This window comes from Manis pentadactyla, chromosome 11 (genome assembly GCF_030020395.1).
Source record: "Manis pentadactyla isolate mManPen7 chromosome 11, mManPen7.hap1, whole genome shotgun sequence".
In the NCBI taxonomy this organism is placed as follows: Eukaryota; Metazoa; Chordata; class Mammalia; order Pholidota; family Manidae; genus Manis; species Manis pentadactyla.
This window is the reverse complement of record NC_080029.1, coordinates 112833937-112860292: the sequence shown is the minus strand read 5'-3', so window position 1 is coordinate 112860292 and position 26356 is coordinate 112833937. Positions and strand designations below refer to the sequence as shown.

Here is a 26356-nt window from a genome sequence, read left to right as displayed (position 1 = left end):
CAACGCAGCACAGTCTGATGTGTCCCAGTGACTCTTCTGCACAGGGCCCAGCACGGCTTGAAAAAAGTTACAAGGTGAAAACAGCTGCTCTAATGCTGCACTGGGTGTTAATCAAGCCACCTCTCCAACAGCAGCAATGCTTACATCAAGGACCTTAATTTGCCCCCAAGACCCTGTTTCTACCTCGATTTAGCAATTCTCACTAATAGCAGTCTGTTGTCCTCGTCCCACACAAGGTCCCAAGCTTTGGGGTTCTGCTGCCCCTACAGGTTTGCCTTTGGTAGCCCCTCCAGGAGAAAAGCTCCCCAGGAAGGAGACAGAGCTTTATTTTTATCCCAGTGAAAGTCCCTATCCAATCCATTAGTCGCTACGATAACCTTGGTCCAGGGCATTTCCTGGAAAAGCTATATAACCAGCTGGGATTAATGAACATTGGCCTGAATTGTTACTTAATTACTCTTCTGTGTACAGCTTCATAAAGGGAGACGGTAATGGGGGTCATCAGAGGCCGTTAATTTTACAAATAGTTTGTTAGAAACTACAGTATGTTAAGAAGTCACTCTGGCCCACAAATCAACTCAATACAGTCCTGAAGTAGAGATTCAAAACTTCCCAGGTTTCCTCGACTTATGCGAACAGTTACAAACTGTACAGAATGTGGCCAGAGTGTACAGACTCATGTATGCAGGAACATACTCTTTACAATAGGGCAGTTGATTTTATCTTCCCCTCTCCCTGCTCTGACTGAAGTTGGCAGAAAATACAATGGGGCCAACTCGAGGTATCATGGACTTTTCCCAGTTAAAAATCTCTATGGGCAATTTCTCAGTATTTTTTGGACAGATTCTCCCTCTCCCGAGTTCTCTTTTTTCCCAGAATAGTGGCAGCTGCAGGAAAAGCTACGTATCCTCTAAGCAGCAAAGGAGGAGCTTTGCGTCCTCACGCCGCCTGCTGGTGCCCTGGGCCTGCTGGCCCTTCGGCTGCGTGCTGGTCCATGCTTCTGCTGGCCATGGGCCTTGTTTGCTACTGCCCTTGCTCGTGAGGCCTGAGGATTCTGTGTTCACCTCAGCACAACCTAAAGTTTCCTTCCCATTGATCAGGCCTCTTGACACATCTACACCACACTTCTGGGTCTGGCAATGCTCAGTGCGTTCTCTGCACCACCCTATTTAAAACTTCAATTCCCTCCCACGTAAACAGTCCTCACTGAATTTCCTCTCACCCTCTTCACCTATGTTTCTTCATAGCATTCTTCTCTTTTGTCATACCAAATAAAATAAATGTACTCATTTATTGCGTTGTGTTACCCCTCCCGCCCTCACATACACACCCTGTAATGTAAACTCCGTGATGGCAGGTGTTTGGGCTGTTCTGTTCACTCTGTCTCCCCCATGCTTAGAACAGTGCCTGGCATCCATAAGCGCTCTTCTGATGTTTCAGTGTGTGTCAGATGAATGAGCGGTTATGGGATCAGACTGCTGCCTTAGGACCCAGGTTCCCATAGCCACACTCGGGCAGAGAGGAAGCTCAAACTGCGAGAAAAATAAAACACAGGGACCACCCCTTCATACTACCCAGGAATCACAACCATTGAACTGACCACCACCAAACGGAAGACTCGGCCATAAAACACACGCACCCATCTAGCCTTGGAACTCTGCATGAATGACCATTGTCACCCACCCCACTGTGACACGCTGCCCCACCCATCCTGTCAATAGCAGAGTCCTGACCCTTTGGAAGGTTCTGACACTCTACTGGTTGGTTCCAGTGGGGAAAGATCAGACTTCAGAAGCTGAGCGACTAAGGTAGAATCAGGAAGCCATTTACAGGAGGGGGACAGAGTTTATTGAAGAATTGGAGAAAAAAAGGAATCTAAGGTACAGAATGAACCAAATCATCTACTTCTGCTTGGTTTTTCTGAGCCCTGTTTAATTCTAAAGATCTTAATATCTGAAGATCCCTACAGAGTCCCGACTGCAGGTCAGAAAGATTACTTTTCAGGGCGGTCATACACCAACATTCATGCCCACGGGGCCTTAAGGAAAGCAGCCGGGCACGGAGCAAAAAAGGGACTTCAGAGGAATGGATGACCTTTACTGATTCTAATTACCTGGAGCAAAGTTTGAAAGGGTTCTTGTTCTAGAGAACCATCTCCGCATGTACCCACTAGAAGGACACACATTGAATTTTCCAGCATTATCCCTGTATCCTCACTGTATCCTTAGCTGAGGTACAGTCAGATCAGGGACAGAAGAATCAAAGGGCTGGGTTTTGTCATGGCCAAAACCTGGGGGGTTGGAGGGAGGAAATCAGTTGACTTAATTTTGTCCCTATCCTTTGGGACTCTTGGCGAGTTACTCTGTGTTTCACAAATGGACCCATTTCCCCAATTCATCCAATACATCTCTGCTGGTATTTTAGGGAATCTACATTGGAAGAACCCGAGGAGGATCAGCTAGATCGCGAGTAAGTATCATGATTATGCAAAGCCACATCCAAGGACCAAGGTGTGGAGCAGGTCTGCTCTTCATGACTTCCCTCGTCTTCCCCCTCCCTCCCTCCTACACTCCCCCGTCTATCCAACCCCCGCGTGTCACCCACCCCACTGTGACACGCTGCCCCACCCATCCTGTCAATAGCAGAGTCCTGACCCTTCGGAAGGTTCTGACACTCTACTGGTTGGTTCCAGTGGGGAAAGATCAGACTTCAGAAGCTGAGCGACTAAGGTAGAATCAGGAAGCCATTTACAGGAGGGGGACAGAGTTTATTGAAGAATTGGAGAAAAAAAGGAAACTAAGGTACAGAATGAACCAAATCATCTACTTCTGCTTGGTTTTTCTGAGCCCTATTTAATACTAAATACCTTAATATCTGAAGATCCCTACAGAGTCCCGGCTAGAGGTCAGAAAGATTACTTTTCAGGGCGGTCATGCACCTACATTCATGCCCACGGGGCCTTAAGGAAAGCAGCCGGGCACGGAGCAAAAAGGGACTTCAGAGGAATGGATGACCTTTACTGATTCTAATTACCTGGAGCAAAGTTTGAAAGGGTTCTTGTTCTAGAGAACCATCTCCGCATGTACCCACTAGAAGGACACACATTGAATTTTCCAGCATTATCCCTGTATCCTCACTGTATCCTTAGCTGAGGTACAGTCAGATCAGGGACAGAAGAATCAAAGGGCTGGGTTTTGTCATGGCCAAAACCTGGGGGGTTGGAGGGAGGAAATCAGTTGACTTAATTTTGTCCCTATCCTTTGGGACTCTTGGCGAGTTACTCTGTGTTTCACAAATGGACCCATTTCCCCAATTCATCCAATACATCTCTGCTGGTATTTTAGGGAATCTACAATGGAAGAACCCGAGGAGGATCAGCTAGATCGCGAGTAAGTATCATCATTATGCAAAGCCACATCCAAGGACCAAGGTGTGGAGCAGGTCTGGTCTTCATGACTTCCCTCATCTTCCACCTCCCTCCCTCCTACGCTCCCGTCTGTCCAACCCCCTGCTGACACCACCCCAAGCACTCCATGTCCTCCTGAAGTGACAACTGTTGTAAATCCTGCATCCAATCAGCCCTTCCAAGGAAGGACTTACTTTGCCAAAATCATCCCCCATTCCCACTCAAAACAAAAGACCTCTCCCTCACACTTTATTCCCAGTTAATCGTTTCAAAGAGAAACCAATTAACTGACACACAACAGAAAGAAAAAGTTATTGAGAGCTTCCCATTTGCCAGGTACCCTTTCTAAAGCACTGAGGTGTTACCATTATTACACTGAAATTTACTTCAAAAAAGATGTCTGTATTCTTGAAAGTGAATGCCTGGATCATATCTCTGTGTACTCGGTGGAGTAACTCCCATGGTAGATTCTCAAGCTTTGTAGCAGGCAATGGACATGGTTTGAGATGGGAGGAGGGAGGGAGAAACAGAAGCCCCATCTGCTGGTGGAGAGCTCTTGCGGCATAAGGCAGGAACCAACTCTAAGTGATGTGCCAGGTGCCTGGATGAAAATAACTCAATGGAAGTGTATTTCATGAGCAGATTTTGTGCACCATTTGCCTGAGAAACCATTCTCTCCAATACAAGAGGCTATTAAGGAAACAAACTTCTCCTGGAACCAGGGAGGAGGTGTACTATTATATTGAGCACTTTGATCAAGAAAGCCTGGGAAAATCCTCTCTTGCTCACTGAGTCGAGAATTACTGAAACAAACTGTAAGGGCATGATTAAGAAATACAATTTCCTATGAAAAAGGAAAGGTGTGCTCCCAGAAACAGCCAGGTTGTTGAATTACATGTCTCCTAGATATCCCTTCTGGCCCAAAGATCCCTGACCCTGAGATAACTGGCCCTTGTTCCTTTCGTGGGCTGAATCTATAGGTCAGAGGAGGTGGAGATCTTAAGACTGACCCAGTCAAACAGAAACATTCACTGTTTGAACATGGACCTTGAAAGAGACCTCGAAAGAACAGATAAAGCAAATCAGGAACTTCTTCTCAAAATCCACCAGAAAGAAGATGACATACAGAGGTGAGTGCTGGGTTTTCTTGAGGGACGTTCCCAATCAAGGGGATGGGATAGAGGAGAAGAGACAAACCTGAATTTTCCTACTTGCTCTAGAGACCTATATCTTATGTAGCAGTTTCTTCTTCATTCTTTGGCATTTTCTGTGGCTCAAACCCTGAATTATAGCAAGTTTCAAAGAGATTCTTAAAAGATTGGATGATATTCACCTGAGCTGAAAGAACACTAGGGTGTTTGACTTAGGACTCAGGTCAAACTTCGAAGTGATTTTTTTTTTTCCTGCCTTTGAAGTGATTATGATGGTAAGGACTCAGGAAAAATGGGTTTCCAACTTGAGAGCCATATTTACTGACACTGAAGTAACCCTTAAAACTGACAGATGTGTTTTTCCAGTTCTGAAGCTGTCTGTTCCTCACACTATGTGCTTGTGTCGTTCAGGCTGGAAAGTGAGATCACCCAGACTCAAGACCTGACAGAAGACGATGACTGGGAGAAGGAGAATAGTACCACCGTGGAAAGGGAAGGAACGCTGCAAGACCTGGAAGAAGAAATAGCCAGACTTGTAAGCAAGAAGCTAGGAAGAGCCATCTCATAGGTTTTATTCCTCAGCTTGTCTCTCATTAGTCATCAGAGAAGCTAGTCTCCTCTTTTTTACATGCAAAGAATAGTCAAAGACGTCATGGTAAAATATGTGTCAGTGGCACAGTTTCTTTGGTAATATTTAATATTGGGAAGCCCTGCATGTGGGCATGTCTATCCTGGTGAGCTGGTATATACATATATATGTGGAAATCAAACCACAGGTCCTTGACCTGACAGTATGCAGTGAGGTAGGGTTACTGCAGGGAAAAAGCACCCGGTGAAAGGGAGAACAATCAGCTGAATAAAGATGGGTGGCAGCAGGGAGATCCACACCTATGCTCTGCTTCTTTCTCTCAACAGGAAAGGAAAAATGAGACTCTGGGGCACGGTATAAGAGAACTTCAAAAAAAGGTGGGTTGGGGCTCTAGTTTTCCCCACGTTCCCCGCAGCGGCTTCAGTTGTCAAAGACACAAGGGAGGGAAAATGATCCTAGAGGATCCCACGTGTCAGAAAAGTTTGTGCTGGGGGCGGGTTCTACCCCTGCCCCACTCTCCTGAGGCTGGGCCTCGTACCTGAATGCCATGGGCTCCCCCTGCGAGCGTGAGGTGAAGGGAGTGGGTGCGACATTTGGGCTATCTGGTGAGCCCATGGGTTTTTCATTCTATCACAAGAAAATGGAATCCACTGACACTTTGTTGGAAGGTGAAAGCTTAATTTTATTTTCAACAGAGACTTTTAAAAATACTTAAATCCCAAGGGCTTCCCCTTTCCTTATCCAGGCATTCACTCTACCTCCACTCCTGCTCAAAATACAGTGGGTCTCCTATGATCGCCCTACTTTCTGACCCACGCCTGCAGCCCTCTGCAGCCCGGAATGGCATAGGGTTCAGGGAAGTACTCCTGCTTGTGCAGACTCTAGCACCGGTGGCCAAAACTAGTGAGAAGAAGGCCATGTTATTGGCTCTACACACAAAACAGTGTGTTTGTCTTCTAGTATTTTTTATTTGATGCATTTTTATTTGAAATATGTATTTATTTAAAATCATAGCTTACAAGGAAATCGCAGAAGGCACCCAAGTGTGAACAAGGCCATCTAAAGGGACCACTAGAAGACTCAAAGGTAAATGAAAAAGCAATCTTGAGTGGGTTTGGGTTACACAACCAGGAAGCAAGCTTTTAAGTGGAAACAACTGTCAAAACTGGGATAAATTCTTTGTAGTTTTAGCCCATGTCAGACTTAAGCCTAGACTACTGAGTACTGAATTCTTTTCTGCCCTTGGTAAGGAATTTCACTCTGAAGCCATATATTTTGTTTCTCTTCCTTTAGGAAGAGCGGAACACAATTGCACAATGCATACATAACACTGAAGTCCCTAGTTTATATCCTGGTCCCAGCACTTAGTGAGGTATATGAAGTTAGGCAATTTAATCAGCCCCTTCCAGCCTCAGTTTGAAAACTGAATGAAATTGTGCATTTTTAAAACTCTTTCCTTTTTTTGAAGAGTAAAACCTTGAAACATCACATATTTAATGTGATTATTTAAAAGTCTAGCTGAGGCAAATGTATGAATTCATAGAGCAGAGCTAGGATTTGTCAATCTACTGTGTGCTAGGTAATTTACACACTCTATCACTGACTCCCATCCAGAAAAGGATTCATTCAATTTATCACTCAAATATTTAGTGACCTCCACCTGCTGAGTGCATCATCAGACATTGCTTAGCATTTCTCTAATTGTGTTCCAAAGATAAAAACCTGGGCACAACCACAATTCATCTGATCAAAGATGCAAAAAGGTGGACTTATTTTTTTATTCAGAAAGCAGGTAAAATTCTTACTTGATACTTTCTGTACAATTCCGTCTTGCCCTTGCCTTATTTCTCTTTAGCTTCTTAAGCTCACTCTTAAGCCCATACTACGTCTGTGCAGCCCCTGCAGATAGGGACACACTGAAAATAGAAATAGAAAGTGAAAAACAGAGAATTACTTCCCTATTTCCTGTCAGCCAAATTAGTACTGATGGCCACAAACAGGAAGTCCAAAGCCACCAAAACAGCTTGCTTGGCCATGCCTGTCCAGGAAAGGAAGAAATGTGGAGCCTGCATGTGCTTCAGGATAAACTTGGGGCTCAGATTAGAAAGGCTTATGAAGCCCCTTGACTAGCCTTGCCATATAACTAACTGCATTTGCTTCCTTCTGCTCAAAACAAGTTTTCTTGACAGCAGCCCAGCAGAGCCCACGGCAAGGCTTTAAGTCTCGTGATGCTGTGTCACCTCAGCTGAGCAGAAAGACTATAGGTAGTTCCACGTATTGTCAGAACAATGGCCATTATTTTCCCAGAAGCTATTAGCCCACCTCCAAAGAACTCTAAAGCATTACTGACCCTTTAAGTCACTCCCATTTGCCTACATGTGTTGTAGAATTCTCAAGTGATTTCTCTAATTCTATGAAATACACAGCATCTCTTGCTTCTGTTCTTACATCCTGGCAATCAGCTCATCAGTTTAATGGTATGCCTGCTGCGCCTCTGAAAATACAGCCCTTAGACACATTTGGCTCTCTGGCCCTCGGTATAATTGACTGAAGAGGAAAGGAACCGTTAGAAGTCTTCAGATGTGAAACAATGGTACTAGATCAAAGTGGGAACAGTAGAGCTAAAAGTGGAAGGAAGGAAAAACGCAGGCTTGTCTGCTCTAACTAGGGAATAGAGCCCAAGCACATCTATTCCTCTGTTACTATTACCCTTCTGCGAGCCACCGTAAGCCCTTGCCTGGATGCCAAATCAGCCTCTTAGTCTTCCTGCTTCTGCTCTTACCCTTAACCTACTTTTCACACCTAGAAAAGACTTACTCTTTAAAAACACAGATCAGATTATGTCCTTACTACTTCGAGTTCACACCTGGCTTCTCACTGCAATTAAAATAAAGAACCAAACTCTAGAAGCAACAAGGCCCTACACAATCTCATCCATGTCAACCTTTCCCCACCTCATCTCCTCCTCACCAGGTGTTTCCCCGCGCTCCAGCCACATAACTTCCACATACACACTACATATGTGCTCTTACACAGTCCTGGCTCTTGCTGCAACCCTGCATGGGACATATTTCTTCCAGATCTCCATTTGGCTAATATTTACCATTTAGAGTTCAACCCAGTATCATCTCATCAGACAGGACTTCACCTATGATAGCTCTCATGCCATCGCTGTCACTACATTTCTGTTTGTATTTCTTTCATAGCATTTATCATTATCATGTTGACTTATCTGTTAATGTCCCCAAGTAGAATGTCAGCTCTGTGAGGCAGAGACTCTGCCTGTCAATCCTGTTCACCACTGTATCCTTTCTACTCTCATGGCCCTCTGCCCATCACTCCGACATAGCCACCAATATAGAATAGGCTTTCATCAAATAAGGAAGGAAAAGAAAGAAGGAGGAATACGGGGAGCAAAAAAAGGAGTGAGCAGTAAGTACATAAAAGGAAAAAGGAGACTGAAGTTTTTCAAGACTGATGTTTTTCCTAAGAGAAATAGCTAAGAAGGAAGGAAGCTAAGAATTGTAGTTTAAGCGTGAGTGGAGCCCTGATGAATGCTAAGGGCTTGGGAGTGTAGAAGGGCAGGGTCACCAGAAGGACGCTGCATGGTTTGACTCTCCTCCATTAAAAAGACATCTCATACCATACCTGATGCACGTCAACCACCTGTAAGATAACCTTTGAGACAGCATTTCAGAATGGAAGCCTGCTTGCACCTTGAGTTATCCATCTCCTCCCCTTTCTGTAGGTTAAGTTACAACAGCTGGAAGCTTCCTGTGCTGACCAAGAGAAGGAACTGGCCAAGGTGATGGTAGTCATTTCAGTATTACTTCTCCCAGAGGAGGGAAAAGTTGATGTTCAGTTAGACGATGCAATACATTCTGCAAATGATTGAGTTATATATAATAAGGCTCCAGATCCAGAACCATTATGGGGTTGAGGAGGGGATGAAGGAAAGGAAGATAAATGCAGTCTCCTAGGTTTCCTTCTCTTCAATAATTTTTACAGGATATGTTCTGTATCTGTATCTTCAACAAATTAGTATCTATTCTTCTCCCAACTGTCCCAAAATAAAATCCCCCCCCCCCAAAATAAAGCTTATCTATCCTCAAAAAAAAAAAAAAATCAGTTCATATATACAGCAAAAACATATTTAGAACAATTAGAAAACTACATTTAGGGTCTGGGATTTAGGAGGAAACAAGTATACTCTTGTTCTTAGAGAAATTTCCTGAAAGAAATTTGACTGAATTTTGGTTTCCCAGATAAAGGAAGACTATGCACATGTGGCCCAGCTCTGCAAAGATCAGGTCTTCTGCATTAAGGTACAGTTTCTCGGTAATGGGACAGAGAAGGGTTTGTAAGGTACAGGATAATATGAAACCAGGCTTTTCAAAGAACACTATCTAGGACAATATTAACTCTTCAAAGTGGCATTACAAAGGGACTTTGGGTCCCTGACAACCCACCACCAATATCATTCCATTACAGCCCTGGTCTCCTGACCTCTGTGCTCTTAAATTCATAACGAGCACTGCTCCTTTCGTGACGCCAATCACCCAGGGACCTGCCTGGGAAGGTAGGAAGCGCAGCGAGTGACCAGGAGTGGTGGTGGGTGTGGGGGCTGGAGAAGGAGACCAGGCATTCATGTTACCACGTAATAATACATGCTGCTTATGATTAGAAAAAGCGTAAGGCTTCTAATTAGTGACTGTGGTTTCTTTTATTTCTCTTGGAAGAAGTACCAGGAAACTCGGAGGAAAATAGAAGAAGAAGCAGAGACTCGGCTCCTTGAGACAGAAGTGTGAGTTTTGGCAAAAAAAGGAACTTCTTGGTTTTAGTGGTGACTCCATCTCAGCCTGGGTCAGAGCAAACATTCCTCTGACCAATTCCTACTTGGGACTGAGTGAGCCCCAACACCACATCTCTCTCCCTCCTGTTAGTGATTGTTTGACTCCCACTAAACCACATCAACTTTAAAATGCAGGTCCTTCTTCCATCCTTCTTAAAAAAAACCACAGAAACACATCTCCCTTCATGCTTTTATCACATTTTCAACTACTCAGGTTTATATTAAGGGCAGGAACATCTGATTTTAAAAGGGCTGGTGGTCAGGCACTCTGATGAGTAGGACATTCCTACTTGCACAGAAAAGCCCTTTAATCTAATACCACCCTCATTTCCCCAAAAACATAGAGACTAAGCCATGTAAGACAGGCACGAAACTAACCTCTGGACACACGAAGGCCACCATATTACAACACTCAAACTGTACGCTATATTAACTACTAAACTATGACCATTAAAGGTTAGAAATGGTAAGACAAAAGCCCCTCCTTTCTGAGTTTGTCTAGAATTGAAATGGTGAGAAAACAAAGTCAAAAATCTCACTCCCATTTCTTGGCCCCTTTTTAGAAGTTACATCTTAACTTAGTCAAGAAGTACTTACATTTATTAAATATTTGAGAATCTTGGGATCGAGGTAAAGAGACCCAAACTTCATACCGCCTCTAAATAGCCCTGGTGTGCATTGTGGCCTGGGAGGGCCACAGGGTACCAGCTCTTGGAATTCTGAAGGATACCTTCAAGTTTCCTGAGAGCCTCCTTGAACATTAAGTATGGCTTCAGTGCTAAGCTAAGTTTCTAGAACAGAGCTGCCCAGTAAAACTTTGTGCCATCCAATAAGTAGCCAATGGCCACCTACTGAGTACCTGAAACATGGTTAGTGTGACTGAGGAACTGACTTTTTTTAATTTTAATTAATTTTAAAGTTCATAGGTACATGTAGCCACTGGCTTCCATAGTGGACAGCACAGCTTTAGAATATAAAACTTTTAAAATAATCATTATGTAGTATGAATATTTGAGTGTACTTTATCCAATCCCTATCTTGGTTCATTTCCCCCTAGATCAAAAGTCTTGAGCATGAACTCGGCAAAAAAATATAACAGCCAAGATAATAAGGTGAGTGTTCCAACCTGCGTCCTCTCACTCAGTGCCACTGCCTGTCAGTTTCCAAAACACTATAAGCCACGAAACATACACAAATCTTCCCATGTGCACGTTCCAAGAACAGTACTAGATGTAATTTCAAAGCATTCCCACCTGAAACAAAGAAGACAACTGTCTTCCCTCTCTTACAGCCATGTAAATGGCCAGATGATCCCAACATGGTCCCGAATCTTTCAAAACACAGAGCACCAGGGTTATCTGTCACTGTCTGATCAGAGTTGCCCCATGAGTTAACATAAGAAGTCATCACTTCTTTATGACAAAGCTCCAAGACTGTTCATATTTAACATCGTGATGTCACCAGCACATATGCAAAGGTCAGAAGGACATAGAATTGGATGCAGAGCATCACGGCTCTTTGCCTGTTTGGCATTTTGGGGCAGCAAGTTCACAGGTTACTAAAAGATAAATTTCTATTTATTTTTGTAATGTATATTGGTTTTACAGGCAAGGTTGACATTCACCAGAACTTTTTTGGCATGAAATATATGGCCTTGATAACCTCAGAAAAAAAAGAAGTCTTCTTTTCCTAAAAAGCAAACATCAATAATCCACCATTGTCCCTGGGGTCATCCAGATGTTTGGGTATATGTCAGACATGCCCACAGTGACCATGACTCCAATTGTTCTGAGCAAGTTATTCTTCCATATCCCACTCAGCAAAAAAATTAACTGGACTCCCCCTCTCTAGGACGAGGCTTAGCCTACTTTCTGATATGTCCCATCATCCATCCCCAATGGTTCATCAAAGTATTCATCTGACTACCCATCAGAGGAAAAACAGAGTGTCTTCATCAAGGTTATCAGAGTCCCATGACGGTCACGTGCCCTGAGTTTGAGCCGTCTTTACAGAGACGCTCCCTGAGCACTGATTAGAGGGCACTTCACCTCATCTGACTCAAGCTACAGAACCAAATTTGTAAAACACAAAGTTTCTCATGATTCCAATTCTATGAGCCTTATTTACACAATTTTAAAATGTGATCTTAATTCCTCCGTCTTTTTATCTCCCAAGGAAGTTAAAAGGAAAATGAAATAACTAAGGAAATATTTTGTAAAAGAAATGTCACAGAAATTCAGGATATACCTGCATCTTTACATTTTTATACCTTTTAAAACTTATCTCAGAATATATTTGTGTGGTTTCCATAGCTTGTTCATTCCTCTAAGGGTTGCTGGCTGAGCTGAAGGTGAGCAAAGAGTTATGAGGGCCGATAATGTGGATTCCCAGAGGTCCCGGCTTCAGGCCTGGCCCTGCCACTCACTAGCTGTATAACCTGGGGCAACAGACTTTACGTTTCTATGCCTTCCTTTCTTCCTATCAGTGTATAAGAAGGTGATACAAAATTATATATAAATATGTAAGTGTGTGTATATATATATATATATATATATATATATATATATATATATATATATATAAAAGTGTGTGTGTATGTATATATAAATAATGCATATATATAAATATATATGTATATACATTGTCTTTGAAAATTTCATCTGTTTATGCTTATGAAAAAAATTTGTATGGTATCTAAAAATAACATATAACTAATGGCTCACTGAATATTACTTCACAGTGATGAAACTGCTAATTTATCAATGTCCTTTCTTCTCCCAGGACAATTCTCTCCAAAAGAAGGGAATATGGCTCTGTAAAAGGCAAGTAAATATCTTTGAGCAAACTTCCTGAAAACTGGGAGATCTACTAGCCATCCTGCAGACGACAAGGGGAACCTTGTATACACATTCACACATTCTCTCTCTCTCTCTCTCTCTCTCTCTCTCTCTGACTCTCTCTGTCTCTCTCTGTCTCTCTCTCTCTCTCTCTCTCTCACACACACACACACACACACACACACACAGAGTCAACAAACTAGTGTCATCAGTGACCACATTTCTCAGTTCTAATGCTATGACTTCTTGCCGAAAGGCAATTACTAATCTCATTTTCCAGTATTAGCAGCCAACAGCCTAGTAGTAATCAGAAACGGGAATCTTATCACCTAAAAGAGATGTGGCAAATCTCATACTTACTCCCTCTTCCCTTAACAATCTGAATTCATTTGATGTACCTGGATCCCCAGTAGAATCAGCAGATTAGAAATGGGGTTCATAAGCACAGTGATTGGGTTTTCACCCTACTGTATGAGACATGCCTCCCTCAAACTTTGTTACAATGTCAGCTCTTTACCCCCGACATGAAAAATATATACATACATAGGGAGAGAAATTCTAAATGCAAGTATACTGCTGCCTAATAACAGATAAAAGAGGAAATGATTGTGAAAAAGAGATAAAGCACCTAACAGTATCCAGCACATCATAATTGCTCAAAAATATTTGTTAACCTGAGTAAGAACTCAAGATTCAAACAACTGAGTGCATATTAGTTCTGAAGGAATCACTGTGACAGCAAAAATCTGTACTCATGAAGTCCTTGCATTTTCAAGAAAAGGTCAAATTATGTTCAATATAATCTGTTTAAGAAGGCATAGAGAAACATATATTCAAAGTGGTATAAAATGTGATTTAGAAAGAGTTCCATCAAAATGATTAACATAAAATTATTGGTGTTTAAAGGTAATTTCCAATTGTCTAGAATATTGGCTTAAGGGGGAGGTAAATGAAGTACTACATATTTTGGTGTCCCTAAATATAGTGTTCTGGAACAACTAGTAGAATTCTTCCTAGAACTCCTAGGACTGCCTTCACCTATACTTTTAACACCAGTGCCCAGCATGGAATCGCCCATGTGGACTCCCCAGGGCTGTCTGCCTTGAGTTGGAAATCTGGAGGAGAATGTACAAGTTTAGATCATCAGACTACAAATACCTTTCCTCTTGTTTTGCTCGACCATTCTGTGAGGCACGGGTAGGCTGGTTGTTAACTCAAGAGATTAAAAAGTTGGTTATTCCTAAGATTTTCCCTGGGAATGTCATCCAGAACCTCCTTATGAATATTGTATCCAGCTTCAAGGAGATTTGTAGGAACGAGGAAGGAGGTTTGTAAAGGGCTTGTGATTCTAATTCTAAGATGCTTCACCAGAATGGATCCTGGATCCGGGCTCTAAGATCAACTCTCGAGAAAGACTTCAGAGAACTGGTGGGGAAGGGGTTCTCTTTGACTAGTGAGTGCAGGTGGTAATGAATTTGTCCTGGGGCTGGAGGCAGCCCAGAACAGCTGGATACGGTTAATGTACATAGGAAAGAGTGGCGGTTTGCTCGTGCAAATCATAGCAACACAACGAGGGCAAAAAAATTCATCATTTAAAGAAGAAATCAAGACCACTATAGGGACATTTAGAGAAATATATTAAGAAATGTTAAAAGTATCATGAATGAAAGAAGAGAAATACCATGATCATGGATAGGAAGCCTTAATACCAGAAATGTATCAGTTGTCTCCAGTGGAGAAATAGTCAATTCAATTCCAATCAAACTCCCCAAAAGATTTTTCATGCAATTGAATGAAATGATTCTAAAATATACTATATTTGGAGGAGTAAAGGGTCAGAAATAACCTGGAAATTTTAAAGAAAAGCAAGAGGTGGGGAATATGCCATTTCAGATATCAGAACGTACTATGAAGCTACAATAATTATGACAGTGTGCTATTGGGACCAGACCAGGAAAACTGAACAATGAAATGGAACAAAAAAAGAGCTTAGAAACAGTGCACATTTAGACCTTTGATATGTAACAATGATTATATGTCATAGGGGAAAGGAAGAATTGTTCAAAAATAGGGTAGGGAAAAACGTTATCCAGGTAAGACAAAAAATGGTATCAGATCACTAACATGCAGCATATATAAAAAGCAAGCCCAATGTGTTAAAGACTTAAATGTCCACAAAAAGAAAGAAAGGAATCTTTAAAATTCAGCATGAGTTACCTATTCCCACTTAACAAATTACCCGAAAACTTACTAGTTTCAAATAATAAACATTTATCATCCCATAGTTTCTGTGAGTCAGGAACCTTTGAGTCACTTCGCTGGGTACTTCTAGCTCAACGTCTCTTGTGAGGCCACAGATAAGATGCTGGCCAAAGTTACAGCCATTAGAAGGCTTGCCTGGGGTAGAGGATCTATCTCCACACTGGCTTTTTTGCTGGATTTTGGCAACAGGCCTCAGTTCCTCACCGCACGCACATCCCCGCAGGGCTGGCTGGGAATCCTCCCAGGATGACAGCCGGCGTTCCCCCGAGAGGAAGGAAGAAGCTGCAGTGTCTCCAGTACCTAGCCTAGGAAGTCACGCACCGGCACGTCACTTCCACGGTACTGTATTCTTCAGAAAGGAGCCAGTAAGCCCAGTCCACACCCCAATGAAGGGAAATCTCATGATGAGAGGAGTATCAAGGAATCTGTGAACATGTTTTTAAAATGCTACAAACTCCCGATGAAGATAGAAGTACCTTTCAGACCTTGGTATAGGGCATGGATTTTTAACACGACATAAAATGGATTGATTCTAATTAAAGGAAAGGTTGATAAACTAGGCTTGATTAAAAATTATTAACGAAAGGTTGATAAACTAGACTTGATTAAAAATTATTAACTTTTGCTCTTCAACACTTAGAGCAAGTGAAAGTTAGAAAGTAGAGGGAAGTTACTCAAAGTACACATGGAAAAGGATTCATATCAAGAACATATAAAGAATTTTTACCATTTAGTAAGAAGAGCTCAAACAACCTAGTAGATAAATGGGCAAAAGGAACACAGAAGACCAATAAACCTATGCACAGATAGTCAGCATCACTGTTCATCAGGGAAATACAAATCAGGACGGTAATGAGAAATTACTTTACACCCATTTGATTAGTGAAACTTTAAAAATCTGATGGTAAGCGTTGGAGAGGGTGTAGACCCATAGAAATGTATACTCTGCTAGTGGGGTAAAAATTGGTGTGACTACTTCACAAGATAATTTCAGATAATGATAAATACTAAAAGAAAATAAAACACAGTGATGGAAGACAGTAACTAGCAAGCCAGCACTAGGGAAGGACCACATTTACAAGGGGTTGCTGGGCACGGAGACAAGATTTAGTGGGAGACATTTGAACATCAAGAAGGAACCAGGTGTGCATTTAGGTATGACTTACTGTTTTGTTCCTGGTTTTCTAACATCTGGCTTAACAGTTTCTGGGCTTTCTCTTTTCAGGATTTTTCTATTTCTCTTTTTCATCACCCTGTTTTTCATCACACTGCTGGGCTACTTGTTTTTCCACATAAGCTTTATAAATCCAGATCTCCTAATCGACATACTACCCAAGATACTGAACAGGAGCACCTTGTGGAGGCTAAGAAGCTTCCTCTCCGCGCATCTCACACTTCGGACTGAGGACTTGTTGCCCCACTAATCCCCAAAAAACATCCTTGGAAAAAGAAGGCAAGTGGTACCTGACTGTGTACACTAGGAGATGGTGGAACTTGTAGAGGGAAGATGTTTTCTTCAGTTTTTCCCTTGAGGTTTTGCCTACGGATTACCTTTCCCCCCATGTTGCCTTTCCAAGATCAACCTTGCCCAGTAAACAGCTCTGTCAATAGATTTCAGTGGCTAAAGGATAAGCTAAATAGTATGAAATAGTAAACAGAGTAGACCATTTTCAGAATAATGTCACCGATGCTAAACAAAGTTAGAGTCCATTCAATACTTCTAGTTAATCTTAAAAATGTAAGAGACTGGATCTCTGCAATGCAGATGGCTCACTACTGATAATTAGAACGTACAAATTACAGCAAAATTTAAAAAAAGATATTGCCTTATGGAACTAAAAACCTGAGGTTTCAGGCATGGCTGAATCCAGAAGTTTCACCAATGTCCTCAGGGCTTCATCTCTCTCCCTCATTTCTCTGAATGGGCATTGCTCCTTTAAGTGGCAATATTCTGCCAATAACCTAAATCCTATACTACCAGATTAGCAACTTCAGCACAATCAGTCTTTTCCAATAGCTACAGCAGGAAAGACCAAAGAGTCTGTATTGGCTGAGGTCAATTGCCTACCCCTGTCCCATAATCAGCTGATCATGTGTCAGCAAAGTCATCCTTTAATGAAAGGCTTAAAGGCATCTTGGACCACAGATAAATATTTCAAACAGAACGAACCAAATGGAAAAAAAAAATTAAGCAACTTTCTTAATCTGGTAAATTGCCAAGAATGAGTAAATTCTTTCTTCACCCCAGGCCTCAGAGAAAACAAAATCCTTTTCTCATGGCAATTACTAGATTAATGTGCAAATACGCATTGTCTGACCATACAAGTCACTGAGATTTTACCTGGCACCCTAAATGGAAACACCCTCCACCATCTCAAAGAGCGGCACTGCACGCGTGGCTTATTCCCACACTGAGTGGCAGAGGCATTCTAGGGTCCTGTAGAATTTGGCAGTTTCTGCCCAGTAGGTGCGGCCTTAATAGGTGCTTCATTAAACCAGACTTCGTTCTTGGCACAAGGGGAGGATAAGGTATGGCCAGCTCCCATTTACCATTGAACCGCCACATGATAGAGCAAGAAATCCACTCCTCTGCACTCATGAATTTGAGACTTAGAATTATGAAAGAAAAAGAATTTTCAAACATTTTGATTTCAGAGTCACTTAAGAAAAGTTAAAAAAAATTTTTCCCTTATGCATCTTTCATTATTCATCACTATGTGTTTTCTCTGCTCTAGCTATGTGAAATAATGCTGAGAAAACAGTTCAAAAGTTGTTAGGAAGGACACAAATCCCTAATAACATCTTGAGGTCCATGATTGCCCTTGTTGTTGGTTAAAGTAAAGGTAAATGTTGACTATATCATTCGCGGTCACACCCAGAATACAAAATTGAGAATGAGAATTCAGAGAGTGGAGAGAACCAGCAAAAACAGTTGTTCCCAGAATGTAAAGTGAGTCAGCAAAAAAACCCAGTTTCCACTATGTGACATCATTCCCGTAGATGGAGATTCTGGCAACTTCAGATGGTTTTATTAAAAAGATGATGACGATGGAGCGGGGGAACAGGGAAGGGGAGAAGGAAGGAAGGAAAAAAAGAAAGAAAGGAAGTGAGGCTGATCCCTTAGCAGTGTAAACTTCCAACGGTGAACTGCTGTTCTCTTCTACATGACTACTTCACTGCAGCCATTGACTGTGCTTCCTTTAATTTTATAATACTGAGAAGCAGAAGTTTTCTAAAGACAAGCTTCAATGGTTAAAATCACTGTTGTAAAAATTCCTCCTGCTAAGGAGCAAAACTAATGGAAGCTCTTCTGTGTTTGCAGCGAAAATAGGGAAGGAGCATTCACAGGCAGTGTGGGATTAGAGCCTAGGAACAGATGTAGGGGAGGTAGGCTGCTGTGGCTGGGCTGTCTTGATTCTCCTGCTGAACATTTACAGTTGAGACTGGCTGCAAGGTGCCAGGAGTTGGCCTCCCAGTATCTTGACCAGTGCAAACAAGGAGCAGCTTGCTTTGTCTCTGGAGCAGTGCACTCTTCCCTCATGATTTGACTATGGCTGAATGGCTCCCTCAGAAACAGCAGAGGGCACTGTTCCATGGTAAATGCAGGCTCTCCTCAGAAGCTGTTTCTTTACCATAGCTATATATTGTACCCCTGCAACGTGCCGACCAGATGGGGGCAGGTCTGTGATAACAGCAAAACTGTCCCATTTTTCACAGGGTCATCGGCCAGATCTGGGTTTGAACATCAAGAGCACAGACGATAAAGTCTCCTACCCCAGGTGCTGAGTCACTACCTACAATGATCATCTGCCTAATATCTTCAGAATATGTGTTCTAAGTGGAAGGGTTTCCTCACACGGTCTCTGCCCTTATACGTATGCCCACCATGGAGCAGAATTCCACAGTTTGATAAATTCCAAAAAGAGATATCAGTTCACAGTGCTATTTACATTAAGTTTTATAAATAAATACATTTAAGATCCATGGAGACAGAAAAAGGACGTATGTTGCTATTTGCCATACAGAAATGGACAACGACCTAGAAAAATACAACCTTCCAAGACTGACCAAGGAAGAAACACAAAATCTAAACAAACTAATTAACAGCAAAGAAATTGAAGCAGTAGACAAAAAACTACCCAAGAACAAAACCCCGGGCCAGACGGATTTACCTCGGAATTTTATCAGACATACAGAGAAGATATAATTCCCATTCTCCTAAAAGTTTTCCAAAAAACAGAAGAGGAGGAAATACTCCCAAACTCATTCTATGAAGCCAACATCACCCTACTACCAAAACCAGGCAAAGACCCAACCCAAAAAGAAAATTACAGACCAATATCCCTGATGAACGTAGATGCAAACATACTCAACAAAATATTAGCAATCTGAATTCAAAAATGCATCAAAAGGATCATGACCAAGTGGGATTCATCCCAGGGATGCAAGGATGGTACAACATCCGAAAATCCATCAACATCATCCACCACATCAAAAAAAGAAGGACAAAAACCACATGATCATCTCCATAGATGCTGAAAAAGCATTTAACAAAATTCAACATCCATTCATGATAAAAACTCTCAACCAAATGGGTATAGAGGGCAGGTACCTCAACATAATAAAGGCCATCTATGATAAACCCACAGCCAACATCACATTGAACAGTGAAAAGCTGAAAGCATTTCCTCTGAGATCGGGAACAAGACAGGGATGCCCACTCTGCCCACTGTTATTCAACAGAGTACTGGAGGTCCTAGCCACGGCAATTAGACAAAACAAAGAAATACAACGAATCAAAATCAGTAAAGAAGAAATTGAACTGTCACTATTTGCAGATGACATGATATCATACATAAAAAAACCTAAAGACTCCACTCCAAAACTACTAGAACTGATATCGGAACACAGCTACGGTGCAGGATACAAAATTAACACACAGAAATCTGTGGCTTTCCTATACACTAACAATGAACTAGCAGAAAAGAGAAATCAGGAAAACAATTCCATTCACAATAGCAGCAAAAAGAATACAATACCTAGGAATAAACCTAACCAAGGAAGTGAACGACCTATACCCTGAAAACTACAAGACACTCTTAAGAGAAATTTAAAAAGGTCACTAACAAATGGAAACTCATCCCATGCTCCTGGCTAGGAAGAATTAATATCGTCAAAATGGCCATCCTGCCCAAATCAATATACAGATTCGATGCAATCCCTATCAAATTACCAACAGCATTCTTCAACGAACTGGAAAAAATAGTTCAAAAATTCATATGGAACCACCAAAGACCCCGAATAGCCAAAGCAAACCTGAGAAGGAAGAATAAAGTGGCGGGGATCTTGCTCCCCAACTTCAAGATCTACTACAAAGCCACAGTAATCAAGACAATTTGGTACTGCCACAACATCAGACCCAGAGACCAACGGAACAGACTAAAGAGCCCTGATATAAACCCAAACATACATGGTAAATTAATATAGGATAAAGGAGCCATGGACATACAATGGGGAAATGACATCTTCTTCAACAGTTGGCGTTGGCAAAACTGGACAGCTATATGCAAGAGAATGAAACTGGATCATTATCTAACCCCATACACAAAAGTAAACTCAAAATGGATCAAAGACCTGAATGTAAGTCATGAAACCATGAAACTCTTAGAAGAAAACATAGGCAAAAATCTCTTGAATATAAGCATGAGCAACTTTTTCCTGAACGCATCTCCTCAGGCAAGGGAAACAAAATAAAAAATGAACAAATAGGACTACATCATACTAAAAACCTTCTGTACAGCAAAGGACACCATCAGCAGAACAAAAAGGCATCCTACAGTATGAGAGAATATATTTGTAAATGACATATCCGACAAGGGGTTAACATCCAAAATGCCTAAAGAACTCACACGCCTCAACACCCAAAATGCGAATAACCCTATTAAAAAATGTGTGGTGGATATGAACAGACACTTCTCCAAAGAAGAAATTCAGGTGGCCAACAGGCACATGAAAAGATGCTCCACATCACTAATCATCAGGGAAAAATGCAAACTAAAACCACACTGAGGTATCACCTCACACCAGTTAGGACGGCTAGCACCGAAAAGACTAAGAACAACAAATGCTGGTGAGGATGCGGAGAAAGGGGAACCCTCCTACACTGCTGGTGGGAATGTAAGCTAGTTCAACCACTGAGGAAAGCAATATGGAGGTTCCTCAAAAAAAACTAAACATAGAAATACCATTTGATCCAGGAATTCCACCCCTAGGAATTTACCCAAAGAATATAATTTCTCAGTTTCAAAAAGACATATGCACCCCTATGTTTATTGCAGCACTATTTGCAGTAGCCAAGAAATGGAAGCAACCTAAGTGTCCATCAGTAGATGAATGGATAAACAAGAGGTGGTACATATACACAATGGACTACTATTCAGCCATAAGAAAGAAACAAATCCTACCATTTGCAACAACATGGATGGAGCCGGAGGATATTATGCTCAGTGAAATAAGCCAGGCGAAGAACGACAAGTACCAAACGATTTCCCTCATTTGTGGAGTATAACAACGAAGCAAAACGGAAGGAACAAAACAGCAACAGACTTACAGACTCCAAGCAGGGACTAGTGGTAACCAAGGGGAGGAGTGAGGAAGGGCGGGTGGGAATGGAGGGAGAAGGGGCTTGAGGGGTATTATGATTGGCACACATGGTGTAGGGGGGATCATGAGGAAGACAGCTGAGCACAGAGAAGACGAGTAGTGACTCTGTGGCATCTTACTACACTGATGGGCAGTGACTGCAATGGGGTATATGGGGACACGATAATATGGGTGAATGTAATAACCACATTGTTTTATCATGTGAAACCTTTAAAAGAGTGTATATCCATAATACCTTAATAAAAAAATTGAAAACCTCTCAATGGCAAGTTTGGCAGAAATTGTTCACCAAGAAGGTTTAATATTGCCTTTATAAGCCAAAGAGAGAATAAATAATATGAAAGGGGAAAATATTCCAATGTATAATTTCCAGTAGGGAAAAAAAAATTCATGATAAAAACTTGAGCCTCATAAGAGCAGGGAAAAAGAAAGGGGGCATTACAATTAGTAGGAATAATATGTGTGGGGAGCATGGGGAGGGCTGTACAACACAGAGAAGACAAGTAGTGATCCTACAGCATCTTACTACGCTGACGGACAGTGACAGTAATGGGGATTGTGGGGGGACATGGTGAACGGGGGAGCCTAGTTAAGCATAGTGTTCTGCATGTAATTATAGATTAATGATAACAAAATAAAAACAATCAGACAAACAAAAAAGATAAGCAAATGTGCATTGAGGTTCCAGGAAATAAAGGAACGAATAAATTGTGAAAAAAAAAACAAACCTTGAGCCTCCATTCCAAATGGAAACATAATAGCAGCAAAACATTTATTGTCTCTCTTGTCTTTACTTTCCTCACATGTAAAATTAAAAGCTGATATATTAAAAGACATTCAAAAATGGTAAAAATATAAATACATATCTGACAGTTTGGTTGTATCTAAAAAATGTAATGACTATATAAATCTATTCTTTGAAGTGCTTTTACTTGGGGGAAGGGTGGGGAAATAGCCTGAATGCTCATCACAGGTAAACATCTGTTGAACACCTCTTGTAGGCTGAGTTGTGTCCTACTAAAATTCCTATACTGCAGTCCTCATTCCTAGTACCTCAGAATGTGACTGTACTTGGAGATAAGGTCTTTAAAGAGGTAATCACTTTAAAATGAGGTCATGAAGGAGGGCCATAATTCTCTATGACGGTGTCATTTTTATACTTGATTTATATGTGAATCCCACATTTCTCCCTTATTATTATTATTTTTTAAATAAAATGCTGAAGTGGTAGGTAGATGCAAGATAAAGGTAGAAAACATAACTTAGTGCTGTAAGAGGGCAAATGTAGATGATCAGGTCTGTGCCTATAGACTAAGTATTAATCCAAGCTAGACAAGGGCAACAAAACATCTACGGATGCAGAAGATTTCTCTCAAAACAGGGGGGGTGAGGTTCTAAGCCTCACCTCTGTTGATCCCAAATTTCTATGATGGGTGTCATTTTAAGAAGAGGAAATAAGGACACAGACACACACAGGGATGCCTCTGTGAGGACACAGGGGAGAACACGGCCATCTGCAAGCCAAGGAAAGGGGCCTCAGGGGAAACCAGCTTTGCCAGCACCTTGCCTCATAGCCTCCAAGACTGTAAGGAAATAAACTTGTGTTGTTTAAGCCACCCAGTGTGTAGCACTTTGTTACAGCAGCCCTAGAAAATTAATACAGAGCACTCTCCTGGCACTCCAGGGGAGACAGATACGTACACAGACAAACAGGTAAGGGTGTGGAGGAGCAAATTATGAAGACTACCAACTTAGCAGAATTTCATGTGCTGATTGAAATGTTATAGACTATGTAAAAACCTGGAAAGTGTTTATGAAAAATATTAAGTGAGAAGGCAAACAACAGTATTATCTATTCTATGATAACTACAAAAGATGGTTTGTCAATAGGAAAAATAGAAGAAAACTTGTAAAAATACAGGGTTTTGCTGAGGTGAGATCCTTGATGAGTTTTCATTTTTAAAATAATTTATGCTATTATAACAGCAATACAATGAATTATAAAAGAAAACACACACACATTTTGCCAGTTCAAACCACCATAGTTGTTTATTGGATAGTAAATAATGGCAGAATGAACTAATGGTACATTCCTTATTTTTCTTAACATTTCAGTCCAGTTCAAATTTCTGCTTTTGAGAAAAGCTATTCTGAGTATTTCAAAAGGGAATTCAAAGAGGTTTTATGAGCCTAAAGATTGCACAAAAATAGTAACTAAAAATAAGTAAGGACATAAGGAAAATCATGTATTTGATTCTGTATTCGAAAAACAATGATCTACAATGACGTTCTAGAGTCTTGCGCAGTCATGAGCCTCAAAACCAGGCTCATCTATAAACACACACAAGCAGAATCTGCGGAAGTGAAACGACAGGTGAGTCAGCAGGAAGGGCCGGGGCCCAGGCAGCCGCGTCCAGGGCTCGGGCACCTGGCCTGCCCCCTCACAGCAGCAGGGAGAGGGCCAGGCAAACAGATCCTGGGTGCCCAGCCTGGAAGAGGAGGGGATGTTTTCACAACAGACTGCCACGCCAAGGCCAGAGTTCCCGGCCACAACGCAGCACAGTCTGATGTGTCCCAGTGACTCTTCTGCACAGGGCCCAGCACGGCTTGAAAAAAGTTACAAGGTGAAAACAGCTGCTCTAATGCTGCACTGGGTGTTAATCAAGCCACCTCTCCAACAGCAGCAATGCTTACATCAAGGACCTTAATTTGCCCCCAAGACCCTGTTTCTACCTCGATTTAGCAATTCTCACTAATAGCAGTCTGTTGTCCTCGTCCCACACAAGGTCCCAAGCTTTGGGGTTCTGCTGCCCCTACAGGTTTGCCTTTGGTAGCCCCTCCAGGAGAAAAGCTCCCCAGGAAGGAGACAGAGCTTTATTTTTATCCCAGTGAAAGTCCCTATCCAATCCATTAGTCGCTACGATAACCTTGGTCCAGGGCATTTCCTGGAAAAGCTATATAACCAGCTGGGATTAATGAACATTGGCCTGAATTGTTACTTAATTACTCTTCTGTGTACAGCTTCATAAAGGGAGACGGTAATGGGGGTCATCAGAGGCCGTTAATTTTACAAATAGTTTGTTAGAAACTACAGTATGTTAAGAAGTCACTCTGGCCCACAAATCAACTCAATACAGTCCTGAAGTAGAGATTCAAAACTTCCCAGGTTTCCTCGACTTATGCGAACAGTTACAAACTGTACAGAATGTGGCCAGAGTGTACAGACTCATGTATGCAGGAACATACTCTTTACAATAGGGCAGTTGATTTTATCTTCCCCTCTCCCTGCTCTGACTGAAGTTGGCAGAAAATACAATGGGGCCAACTCGAGGTATCATGGACTTTTCCCAGTTAAAAATCTCTATGGGCAATTTCTCAGTATTTTTTGGACAGATTCTCCCTCTCCCGAGTTCTCTTTTTTCCCAGAATAGTGGCAGCTGCAGGAAAAGCTACGTATCCTCTAAGCAGCAAAGGAGGAGCTTTGCGTCCTCACGCCGCCTGCTGGTGCCCTGGGCCTGCTGGCCCTTCGGCTGCGTGCTGGTCCATGCTTCTGCTGGCCATGGGCCTTGTTTGCTACTGCCCTTGCTCGTGAGGCCTGAGGATTCTGTGTTCACCTCAGCACAACCTAAAGTTTCCTTCCCATTGATCAGGCCTCTTGACACATCTACACCACACTTCTGGGTCTGGCAATGCTCAGTGCGTTCTCTGCACCACCCTATTTAAAACTTCAATTCCCTCCCACGTAAACAGTCCTCACTGAATTTCCTCTCACCCTCTTCACCTATGTTTCTTCATAGCATTCTTCTCTTTTGTCATACCAAATAAAATAAATGTACTCATTTATTGCGTTGTGTTACCCCTCCCGCCCTCACATACACACCCTGTAATGTAAACTCCGTGATGGCAGGTGTTTGGGCTGTTCTGTTCACTCTGTCTCCCCCATGCTTAGAACAGTGCCTGGCATCCATAAGCGCTCTTCTGATGTTTCAGTGTGTGTCAGATGAATGAGCGGTTATGGGATCAGACTGCTGCCTTAGGACCCAGGTTCCCATAGCCACACTCGGGCAGAGAGGAAGCTCAAACTGCGAGAAAAATAAAACACAGGGACCACCCCTTCATACTACCCAGGAATCACAACCATTGAACTGACCACCACCAAACGGAAGACTCGGCCATAAAACACACGCACCCATCTAGCCTTGGAACTCTGCATGAATGACCATTGTCACCCACCCCACTGTGACACGCTGCCCCACCCATCCTGTCAATAGCAGAGTCCTGACCCTTTGGAAGGTTCTGACACTCTACTGGTTGGTTCCAGTGGGGAAAGATCAGACTTCAGAAGCTGAGCGACTAAGGTAGAATCAGGAAGCCATTTACAGGAGGGGGACAGAGTTTATTGAAGAATTGGAGAAAAAAAGGAATCTAAGGTACAGAATGAACCAAATCATCTACTTCTGCTTGGTTTTTCTGAGCCCTGTTTAATTCTAAAGATCTTAATATCTGAAGATCCCTACAGAGTCCCGACTGCAGGTCAGAAAGATTACTTTTCAGGGCGGTCATGCACCAACATTCATGCCCACGGGGCCTTAAGGA

General features: G+C 42.1%; 1 protein-coding gene and 1 pseudogene across 4 annotated transcripts in view; one reads left to right on the top strand and one right to left on the bottom strand.

Annotated features, from left to right (window-relative positions):
* The window catches only part of ZNF609 (zinc finger protein 609), a 438580-nt gene that overhangs the window by 185953 nt on the left and 226271 nt on the right, over positions 1–26356 (bottom strand). The window lies entirely within an intron of this gene.
* Positions 13265–13360, top strand: LOC130679698 (small nucleolar RNA U13; annotated as a pseudogene).